Source organism: Tamandua tetradactyla, chromosome 13 (assembly GCF_023851605.1).
Source record: "Tamandua tetradactyla isolate mTamTet1 chromosome 13, mTamTet1.pri, whole genome shotgun sequence".
NCBI lineage: Eukaryota > Metazoa > Chordata > Mammalia > Pilosa > Myrmecophagidae > Tamandua > Tamandua tetradactyla.
The window spans coordinates 13,738,918-13,751,022 of NC_135339.1; the positions used below are offsets into that span (position 1 = coordinate 13,738,918).

General features: G+C 39.3%; 1 protein-coding gene across 4 annotated transcripts in view; it reads right to left on the reverse strand.

The window, feature by feature from the left end:
* Nucleotides 1–12,105, reverse strand: part of NRG3 (neuregulin 3) — a 1,079,958-nt gene that overhangs the window by 821,309 nt on the left and 246,544 nt on the right. The gene's annotated exons all lie outside the window — the stretch shown is intronic.

Genomic DNA, 12,105 nt, shown 5'->3' on the forward strand with positions numbered 1-12,105 from the left:
ATAATGAATGGCAAATGTTTTCGTATGTAGATACACAAATACATGCAAATTACTTTAAAAATAAACAAATTATCTGGTATCAACAGGGAAAGTTGAATGTGATCCTCTTAAAAAAACTAAATATGAAGAAGATTGTCTCCTGCAACTTCTACTCTACTTACACTTCTAATATTATTGATTTATATCTTGCATCCCAAGTTCTCCCTTGAACTCCAAACTATTAGATCCAAATATGTTCTCTCACATGTAATTTCAAAGTTGGCGCTCTTCATTTCTCTATCTTTGCCCACCTTGCTCCAAACTGACTCTTCCCTTAGTTTTCCTTGTATGAATCCGATGTAGCACCATTTTTCTTGAGTCTTCTTTTTGTACCTCTCACTTTCAGCCTTCAGTTCAAGTATCGTCATATCTACCTTTAAATCATATTCCTAATCTGGCTTTTAATCTCCCCCACTGCTATTTTGCTCTCTAAAATCCATTCTTCTTGCATCTGCAGAGTTGTTGTGTTTAAGTATACATTCAATTATACAAGTTCCTTGCTTGAAACTCTCCAGTGACTTCCCACCACATGTAAAATGAAATCTAAATCCTTTTTCATAGTGCCAAGGACCTACAAGACCTGACATTCCCACCTTGCCCATTACACTGAAAGCTCTAGCCTCGATCAAGCCAAGGACATCCCCAACTGGTGGTATCACCTTTGCTATTGGCTCTGCCTTGAAAGCCTTCTGGACCTTCAGGTCTCTGCTCAGAGAGGTCTTCTCTAAGCATTTCTCAACGAGCTCCCTCCTCTCAGCCTTCCCCTACCCCACATACTGACATGCCAGGGATTTTTCATAATTTATGGACCTATCTGAACTCTTATTTCTCATTTACTTACTGGATTTATTGAGTGGCAGCAATGACTAACTTAAGTTGCAAACTCTTGACAACCATATTGCTTAAATGTTAACCATTTGTTACATCTAGATGTTGATATTCATTTTCTTCTTTGTGGCTGTCTATATAATCCAAATTTTATGCTTAGCAAATATTAATTTTAAAACCATAATAAAATTTATATATGCATAATATGCAAAACAGCAATGACAAAGCTTATGGTGTGCAGTAAAGGAAGGTATTTTCCACCAGAACTTGAGGAAAGCATTACTTTGGTTGTGGGAACACATTTTGAGATCATCTTTAATTGAATGGAAGGTTGAAAGGGAAATTTGTTTCATAACACAAAAGATAAGAATTACATGAAAAAATTGCTAGTAAATTTGGAAGAAACTATACAGGCTAATGAAACCTCCTGAAAAGAGGCAGGCAAAACAAGGTGAGAAAACTGGTCTGACTCTTGCTGGCATAATTTGGTGTTAGAGATTGAATCATGCCCCCCACAAACAAATAAACAAACAAAAACAACCACAAAGCCTAACCCCCAGGAGTATAAGTGTGAACCCACTTGCACATAAAAGCTGTGAAGACATTATCATTAGTTAAGGTATGGGCTCATTTGTGAAAAGGATCTCCAAGCACCCTCACTCATAGTCCATGGCTGAAGGCCTTATAAGCAAAGGAAATTGTTCACAGATGTGGAAGCCAGAAGCCAGCAGAAACCCGCAAATACAAGGAGAGAAAAATCACCATGTGATGGAGGCAGGACACAAGTCAAGAAACCCCAAGGATTGCAAAACCAGAAGAAAAGGAACTTTGTGAGCTAATGATTTCCTGTTATTTAAGCCAAGCAGTGCGAGGTCTTTGCCTTGGCACATTCAGACAAATGGTTTGCATGCTTTAAGCCACAAAAGGGAGGAAGCCAAGAATGCAGCAGGAATTTTACCAAGGACCTAGAGTCCACAGCACAAGCTGCACGCCATGTCGCTCTGCCAACTGGTCCCCCTCCGGGTTAAGAGCATTTTAATGAAGTAACTGCAAATTATAGGGGGGACTTCATATGGTCTAGTTCACTTTGTTTTAGGTAAAGAACTGGGAAGAGATTGTAGAGCTTACAACTCAAAGAATTAAGTCACGAAAGGAGGAATGTGGCCTATCTATAAAAGAGTTAGCTTTGGTCTGTGTTTCAGAAAGAACTACTGGCCTCTTCATTCTGTGGAAGGCAAAATACAATGGTTACATATACATGCTTTTTGTCATGCTTTTATTGACCAGCCTCTCTGCCTGACAAGCATCATCAACTGAAAGTGGAAGCTCACTCACTTGATACCTTGGTGCATTCTCCCAGGTTCATTGAGCAAGGTCAGCCAGTAACTCAGCATCTTCTCCTTCTCTTTACTTTAAGGATGGTTTCTTCTGCCCCATAAGAGGTGGGGAATAGACAAGGTGATGACACCATTCAAAAACAGTGAATGACTTTTGCAGTGAGAACAGTACCCTTGACATATTGACTGACCCACAAAATTACTGTGCCTTTCTAGCCAGAGCAGGACATCTGGTCACACATGTGCATGCCCTGGATATCCACTTTTACAATAAACCAAACAAGGGAACACTTGAGGGAGTTGTTGAATAACTTGAGATTTTCTACTTACAACTTTTAGTCCAAAGTATATAGGCATTATGATCATTTGCCCCTTCTTTAGCTACTAACATTTGAGCTCCCAAAAATTGATGTTCACTTGAGCTAAACTTAAGTTCAATAAATAATCGGAGACATCATCGAGAATGAGAATTGATCTTTGCAAACCAGGTTTATTCTCTTTTGCTTTAAGGACAAAATCCATTCTGGTTAAACAAAGTTTCAATTTCCACCCCTCTCAGGAGGTGTTTCCTCTCTATATAAGCTTTGTGCAGTTCCCATGACATTTGGGGATCATTAGTAATGGGGGTTGTTCAGAAGTGATGGGTTGCTTTGTCATATCAAGCCATTAAATATATTTATTTCAGAATCAATGCATTGCAGTATACGACTCTAAAAGGTAACCTAATGGGCCAGTTTCTCTATAGCTGATGAGCCCCTGGCCAACATTAATTACTCAACCTAAATTTAGAGTTACCCAGGATTCCCACCTGTCACATAGGACTAATTGCAGTTAATACCTTTCTTTTCTAGAATGCTGTGATCATTATCCGGATAGTGTGAGCCAAAAGGCTAAGGTTTTAGCAAAGACAGGCCTGCTATTGGAAGTAGCAAAAGAGAGGTAGAAAGAGAACAGATTTTTAATAAGGCACAACAAAGTTTAAAATCCAGCAACACCATTTACTAGCCAGTGAATGCATAACATTTTTCACTTAATTTCTCAGAGCCTTGGATTCTTTATCAGGGAAATGGGGATAAATTATCTCCCTTGGGTAGGTCCATGTGAAGATCGCAAATAATGAATGCAAAGTTCTGGTCCACTAAAGGCATAAAATAAAGTGAAACGATAGTTTTATGTATTTTTATGGATCACTTGCCCTGCAAGAAGCATTTCTATATAGAAGCCATTTTAAATGAGGTTACATGCCCCTTAAAGTCAGGATCCATGGCTTGTGTTAAATCAGCCACACAAATACTGAGAATAGTAACAGACCACCAACCCTAGGTGTGCAATGAGTGACTGATAATGAAGGCTTATACCTTGGTCTACAATCTCTATGCTGGTGGTTCTTCTAGTACCAATCCCTACCTTGAGCTCCAAATTCATATATTCAGTCATGTACTTGATTTTCCCACCTGAATTCCTGATAATACCTTTTAACATGTCCCAGACAGAATTCTTAATTTCTTAATACTCCGTTTAAGCTGCCCTTCCCCAGTCTTTCCCTCTCAGAAACTGGCCTGACAATCCATCTTATTTCTGAAGACAAAAATTAGGATTCATTATGGTAGATTTTGCCTCACAGCACATCCTGATTCTATCCATGGCACCCCATTTTTGCTAGAACCACCCTTGACTTGGCCACCTTTTATTCACGTCCAGGTCACAGGGGTAAAAATCTGCAAGTTCCCCTGCTGCTCCTCTGGATCACTAAAGCTTTTTTCTTTTTTTTTTGTTTTATCCACCCAACATCAGCTTGAGCTTTATAAAAATATAATACTTAACACCATTCAATTGTTTTTCATTGCATATAGCATAAAATCCAATCCTTATGGACTGAAAAAAAATCCTATATTATTAGATATACTTCTAACTTAATCTCTGTGACTTTTGTTCTTGATCTTTTTCAATTGTCTAGGCCACAAGTTGTCAAACTTTTCAAGTAAAGGATCAGTTAGTAAATACCTTCAGCTTCCTGGGCCATATGGTCTCTGCTAGAAAAGGTGCAAACAAGTGGGTGTGGCTGTATTCCAACAAAACTTTGTTTATGGACACTGGCAGTTGAATCTCATATAACTGTCACATGTCAAAAATATTATAGATAATATTTGCATTTAAAAATGGAAAAACCACATTCAGGTCATGGATTAGACACACACAAAGAACAGGCTGGTTTTGGGTACACCTATTACTTTCACATAGACCTGAATGTGAAAAAAAAAATATATATATATACCAAATTCAGAATATTACAAGCAGCGAGAGGGACCATTTCCCAGGTGTAATGGAGAGCCACTGCATGTAACCCAGCACATCCATGTCTGTCAACAAGCCTGGCTTCCTACTCAAACAATCAGCAAGGTAAATCTCAGGTGATATACCTGTTCTGCAATTTGTAGCCTTTGTGGAATTTTTCACATTGTTGGATGAAATCAAAACATGATTTTCATACTTGGCCTCCAGATGGTTCTACATGTTTGCCTTGCAATTGTTTTCTCTCCCACCAATTCTCGGAGAAAATAAGGTATGAAGCATAGAAAGAAACCTATTTGCAGTCAAATATTTTTATTTTCTTCCTGGTCTTGGCTTCTCCTGCAGCATTTCGAGCCCTTGAATAAAATTCTCAGCAATGTATTTTCTACATCTTCACCTGAATGGGACGTTTCAATGAGTAAACTAATCCCCACTAGAGATTTCATTTCCAGTGTACAAATGACCAAGGTTAAAAAATCTTATTTTAATCAAGCGAGAGTGGATGAGAATGATCCTTTCCCATAAAAATAATATGCCCTGTCTCTCAGGATTTCAAGAGCAAGCATTTGTGGCATTTTATTTAGATGTGAAGAAAAACTACATAAGCCCAAAGGAAGGGTCTTAAAAGCGATGTAAGAGAGCTGATCTGACAATGCATTTGCAAAGCTTCCATTCACAATTGGGATCAGATGTAGCCTCATTAAACCAAACAGAGAAGAATATACATGCAGTTTATTTGAACAGATGCATTTTCTGAAAAGATTTGAGCTTGTTAGTACCATAATCACCACTCTTAAAGGATCTTTTTTCTGTCTTTTAAATACACTGCACACACACACACTGGCACTCAAAACCCCACAGAAACAGTCACATACAAACATACCCCAACACACACCACACCAGGAAAATCAAATCAAATCTCTAATGGTTGTCAGGGACATTTTCACAGGAAATTAAAAAAAAAAAACAAGACCAAAATGAATGATTCAAACATGTAGGTGACAATTAAAGTTTGTGCCAAACTTAAACTCTTTTCTTAATTGAAAATTAGATTTTTACAATTGATAAACCATATATTAAACTATTTCCCATTATAAAAAAGACTCAGGAATCAAATGTTTGTTTCTAAATACAACTAAGTCCCACTTTTAATTCATTGGGGCTTTTTTTTTGTTATGATTCATGTGTTAGTTTGCAAGCTGACAGAATGCAATAGACCCAAATTGGAATGGCTTTTAAAAAGGGGAATTTAATGAGTTACAACTTTATAGTTCTAAGCCTATAAAAATGTCCAAACTAAGGCATTCATGGAAAGAAACCTTAATTCAAGGAAGGTTGATGATGGGTCAGGAACACCTTTGTCAGCTGGGTAGTCATGTGGCTGGCATCTGTTGTCCCCTCACTCAAGGCTCCATTGCTTTTGGCCTCTGTAACTGTGGGGGTTCCTCACTTCACTTCTCTGGGGCTGGCTTTCATCTCTTGGCTTCCCTTGGTTCTCTCCAGGTTCTGGCTTGCTTAACATCCCATAGTGACATCTGCTGTGCTCCAAGCATCTCCAAACATCTGTGTCTCTGTTTCTCAAGTGTTGCATCTGTGTCAGCTCTGGGCTCTGTTGGCTCTGAACTCTCTCCAAAATGTTTCCTCTGTTTAAAGGACTCCAGTAAACTAATCAAGAGCCGTCTGGAATGCGAGGAGTCACCTCTCCACCTAATCAAAGGTCACACCCACAAGCAGGCACGCCGTATCTCTCTGAAGATGATCTAATCAAAAGTTTCCAACCTACAGGGCTAAATTAGGATTAAAAGAAACAGCCGCCTCAACAAGATTGAATCAGGATTAAAACACAACTTTTCTGGGGTGCATAATACTTTCAAACTGACACATTTCAGTTACCATCTGACAGGCCAAAGTATCCCCTTTCTGGTAAATGGAACTCATGTTTTCTAAACCACTTGGGCAAAAGTAGATTTTTTTTTTTTAAATATTCATAAGGCGACACAAAGGGCTTGGTCCTAACCACATTTTTCTATTCTCTCAGGACCATTCAATAGGATGGGAATGACTTCTTCCCTTGCCTCAGATACCATCGCTCACGCTGGGATTGTATTCTTAAAGCACATGAAATAGTCTACCATACTGGAAGATCTAGTTTTCATCTGATATGTCCCTTAGAAGATAAACTCCTGGTCAAATCTCATATCTGGCCAAGCAGTTTTCTGGACCCCTTTCTCCATTATATGCACCTTCCTCTCCAGTGACACAGCACACCATGCATGCTGATGGTTCCCACTGCTGACTTCTTGCTCCTGGTTCTCCTCAGCCCCACTTCAGCTTGGGCTCCCTTGGCTCCTTCCCAGTTTGTATTCCCTTTCAAACTTACAAACCTCTCTGACCTCCCTCAACTGGCAATCAAGAGAGGTGCTGAACTGATGCCACAATATTTAAAATCCTTTCAGGGTTAGTTTAGGAAGAGTGATATTTTCAAACTAGATTTCCTTAGACACAGACCTCCAACCTTGACGCGAGGCAAAAGATTTATAAAAGAAAAAATCATCCAAGATGCTGGTTGCTTCTTTTAAAAAGGCAGCAACCATTTCTTTGGCTCATTTTGTATTGCAGGTTGAACAGTCTTTCTCAGATATGATTTGTAGCTATTAAATGGTTTTTTATACTTCTACATGGGTGTTTGGTTAAACGCGAAAGCAATATACTTTCTTCAAGTGCAAGGCAGCCATTAGTCGGTTCATTCTCGAGTTACATTCGGCCTTCAATTTTGACTTGTGATAGCCACCATTATTATCGGATGATAAATTGCAATAAGAAAATACACTTCTCTTTTCCATAAACTTGGTCTGTTTCAAACAGGCTGGGCAGTGCTTAACAGTGCATCCCAAGGTCCCCAAAGTCGATGCCCCTGAAGCAAATCACAAGAATGCTGGACAACTTCATGATGACCATTAAATCATAGTCAGGGATTCCTGCCGACGCAGTGACGAAGTAGTTTAAAGAAAATTACAGAACAAACTAAAAATACGTAGGCTCCCATGTTGCTATGGTAACGCCATGTATGAATACGTGTAAGATCACAGTACTATGGCGTGCTAAATCGTCTGTCACATGGGATATTAATGACAATCGATGCTTCCAACATAAATGCGCTTGCAGCTTGAGGAGCTTGATGCTGACGACCATATGACAGCCACTAAAAACATGACAAACCATAAAAGTACCAGGTACCCTTAAATATACTAACGTGATCTTAAACTCTGTGGCTCTTCAATATCTATCTAGTAGTGAGATGCTACAAGAACAAAAGTTACAGTGAGGGGATATAGTCCTCACCTCCACAATTCCAAAATGTGTTGGTCATTTCCTCCTTATAGACCTTCTTATGGAAATGCTTACCCACGGGTAATGTGAAGAGCAGGCGCTTCATAAAATAGTAAACAGGCAATGCTGACGTGAAGCAAGGGGGCAGGAAGCTGGTTTATAGTTACTGAGTCCCTACGAAGCACCAGGTACTTTATACAGGTCATCTCAGATAAGCTTCACATCGTCTGAGGAGACGAAATTTAGAGTATAGGTTTAGAGGAGAAAATTGAGGCTTAAGGGGATTATGCGAAAAACAGAACTGGGATTAGAATTCAGGTATATCTGATTTCAAAGAGAGTGCGGACACAATGAATGGAAAAAATAGATGAAAACTGTGCAAATAATCAAATCTATGTAAGTGTAAGTAATTACTTCTGGTACATCTTTCTGGGAATTAAGAAAGTCAGATTTTAGTTTAAAAAATGTTTCATGTTCAAGCTCAATAAAGAAGACAATTTGAGAATAAGCACGAATCCCTGTAACCATCACCTCCAGTGCCACAAAAGCAGAAATTGTCAACACTTCCTTACAGGAAAGTCTCTGCTTCAACGTTGAGCTGTATCATTACCACAAATCTGTATTTTATTCTATTTCTATCAAACAATTATCTTGTAATTCACAAAATAATCAGTAACCTTTATGGTAAAAAAGATATGCATAAATGTAAAGACTGGGCAGTAGCTGAGGAGGTTTAGGAAAAATGATTCTGCAACCGTGTTTTTATTGGGCTTTTATTATTTTTATCATCAGAAGAAGTATAAATTTTGGAAATGAAATGTATATACATGTACGTATATTAAAGAATGCAATATGGTATTGGGTCACGTTTTAATTGAAATAATGATCAGATAATTTTGAAATAACCTCACAGCCTGCCTCAGTTGATAAAGTACAGAGTTCTTCTCTATTAAACAGCCTCTTCTTCCACTGGCTTTGATTATATGCCTCACTCTGCCATCATAAATAAGATGTCAATTCAGCAGGTATGTTAGCATTAGGTCATTCCCCTTCTATTATTTGTAATTAGCATTTATACAATGGCCATATGAGACCTAGTGAGGTCTGGGACCCAAAGGATAGTGCTCTGGCATTTGCTTATGTCTCTTTCATAATTACAGAATATATATGGCATACTAGACAGCAGGTTAGTGCTATTCCATTAATGCAATAACCGCCTTCTGAAGAAGCAGTCTCAGTTCTCTACAATACATGATACATATTTTTCAAAGGTAAATGAACAAAGGTAGCTATCTTGATGACATCTGAAACCGCCATGGGGACTATCATTAATGTAAGGTGGCCTTGTTTGACCCTTGAGTATCATCTTTTGACTCCACGCTGGGAGTTATTTAAAAAGCACAGGTGAAAACAGACTCCAATTGGAAAGCAAGCTGATGGCTATCAACGAGAAAAATTTTAGACCCCTGTGTTTTCCTGAAATTGTTCCATACAAGAGATTCCTCTGTGACTTCTAATGCTACCTGCCCCTCAGTATAGCTCTCAAGGCATTCTGCCCATGCAAAAAAAAAAGGGGGTGGGGACGATAAATTTATGTCAAGTAATAATAGAGATTTGCCATATATGGTATTTGTTTGATTCCACAGTATAAACCATGAGGTGGAAATTATTATCAATTTGATAAGGAGCAGCTGAAGTCCAAAGACAGTGAGGGGCTAATCTGAGGCCACCCAGCTGACAGAACTAGGGCCCAAGCTCTGAGCTGTCTGTGTCACACAGCCAGCTGAGTCCCTAAAGACACACACATTTCAAGACAAGGGAAAGAGTCCAGGGCTGGCAGCATGAGTGCTCTGCTCTGGTCTCAGCTCTATTACCAACTTTCCGTGTGACTTTTAGCTAAGTCACTTACCCTCGCTGCTCCTCAATTTCCTTTACCGCCAAGATGTAATGGAGAAACAAATTATGTTCCAAGCTATCCATCAGCCCCAATATGTAGGCGTGTTAGCTAAATTACATATTACATTTCTTAGCACCGAAGCAGATCCTAACTTGTAGAGAAAAGTTTGTCTCCAGTAGGTAGCAACTATATTCTACAACAAGGTGAGCAAACCCATGGGCCAACTTTCGCTTACCTCTTGCTTTTGTAAATAAAGCTTTATTGGAACATGTCTGCATTCACTCATTCACATATTGACTATGGCTGCTTTTGTGCTGCAATGGCAAGTTGAGTTGTTGCAACAGAGTCTTTTGGGACTCAAAACCTAAAATATTTTTTCTCTGATGTTTTAGAGTAAAAATGTGCTGCTCTCTACTCTACAAATAAGCCATGTTTCCTCCATGTCCCAGGGCCTTATGCTAAGCTTGTTTTCTATTTAATCCTCTTAATTACCTTACAAAAGAGGTACTATTATAATTTATTTTATACAGATGAGAAACAGTGATACTGTTAGAGATTCATGAATTCATCCCAACTCCCTCAGCTAGAAAGTCAGAATTTGAACCCAGTTCCTCCGAGCAGAGCCTATTTACTGAAGCACAACATTAAGTGGTTATCTTTCATGTGACACTGACCCCTACAGGTCAATAAAAACTATGCAGGATTCAATGAGCTAGATTGGGGGTAATCAGAGATGAGGAAGAATGAATTTCAGACCACCTGACTCATACAAGAAGAACAGAGAAAAATAAAGCTTTATTAGACAAAGATGGCAAATAATGTAAATGCCACTTCCAAATGGCAGACAGCTAAGTGAGAAGAGACACCCAACAGAGATGACATCAAAGGGAGGTGAGGGAGGGGAGACAGTGAATGGAAGCCAGAAAAGGAGAGGAAGGAGAGGCTCTGCTTCAAAGAAAGAGCCTCGCTCCTTATCTCCTATCTAACATTTTCATCTCTGTGTGCCCCAGCTGGGCTTTCATAAGTAGACAGTTCTGATGATGAGAAAGTAGGTACTCTTTCCTTCAAGGATTAAAAAAATAATATACATATACATATATATTTTTCAAGGGGGACAAGTCCATTTCCAATCATTATACCTAGGGACCTTTCAAGTAATGGATTCTTAGGCATGCTTCATTTCAGTTTGAACGTGGAGTGAGATCTGCTTGCTGAGGCTGGGTGACAACAGAGCACAGTGCAAGGCTGAGCTGGAGCCAACCAGTGCTAGGTTCCAGCTTCCTGACCCTCTTGCTCAGCCATTTCCCTGTTCCTATACCTGTCTTCTCTGGGTTGACCCCTCTGTGAAGCTGGGTTTGTGCATCTGTTTCTTGAGCACCTCATTTGTTTGATCCTCAGCATATATTTAACATTGGATTTTGCACAAGAGGTTGACACTCTTTTCAGACTTTCTGTAAATTGCTTTGTCATTTTTCTTTTTCCCTACCAAGGCTTTGGTTTTGTCAAGCTCCCCTTTGCTAAAAAAGAACTACTTCAGAACCTAATTTGTGCTGTTGGTGTTGTTTTTCTTTTGCCTTTTCAGATAATTAGTTTTAGAGCATAAAAAGGTAAAAAGACCCAGCAAAAGCCCCGTATGTAGAAAAGTTCCCTGTTTGGTGCAATTTGTCATGTAGCTCTCAGAGAGTTAAAATTCCCACTCCGACACTCAGCCTTGGTCAGCAGTAGATACATAGATGCTGGGCATTTTCCTGTTTTATGAAGGGACCTGTGTGTCCAGGTGACTTTGCTTTGGCTCTTGTTACCCCCTTCCTGTAGTTTTCCCTAAACTCTGGAAGCCCAAAAGAGTTTGTTTGTCTGTCTACTTCGTCATTTTCGTCCTGCAGAGCTTTCTGTTCAGTTGTTTTGTTTTTAATAAGAAAATGTTTTGGAAATAAGGAGATGCCAAATCAAACAAGCATACACACAAGAACCAATATAGACTCTGGGAGGTTCCTCAGCAAACAGAGGAGGTGCCACGTCCATGTGGCTGCAAAGACGGGGGCAGGAGCCCCCAGCCCCAACCCAAGCTAAACTCATTTGTTCACATCACCTGAGGCTCCCAGGTAGTATTTTTTTTTTAACTTTTTATGGTAGTAACAAATCTACAATTCAAAATTTCCCATTTTAACCACATTCAAGTGTACAATTCAGTGACATTAATTACCGTTGCATTATTGTGCTACCATCACCAATTTCCAATACCCTAACTTTTGCATCAGCTCCAACAGAAATTGTTCACCCATTAAGTTGTCATTCCCTCTTCTCAACCCAAATTCCACCCTCGCCCCTGCCCCAGGTAACCTATAATCTCCGCATCTGTTTATGAATTTGACTTCTTCGAGA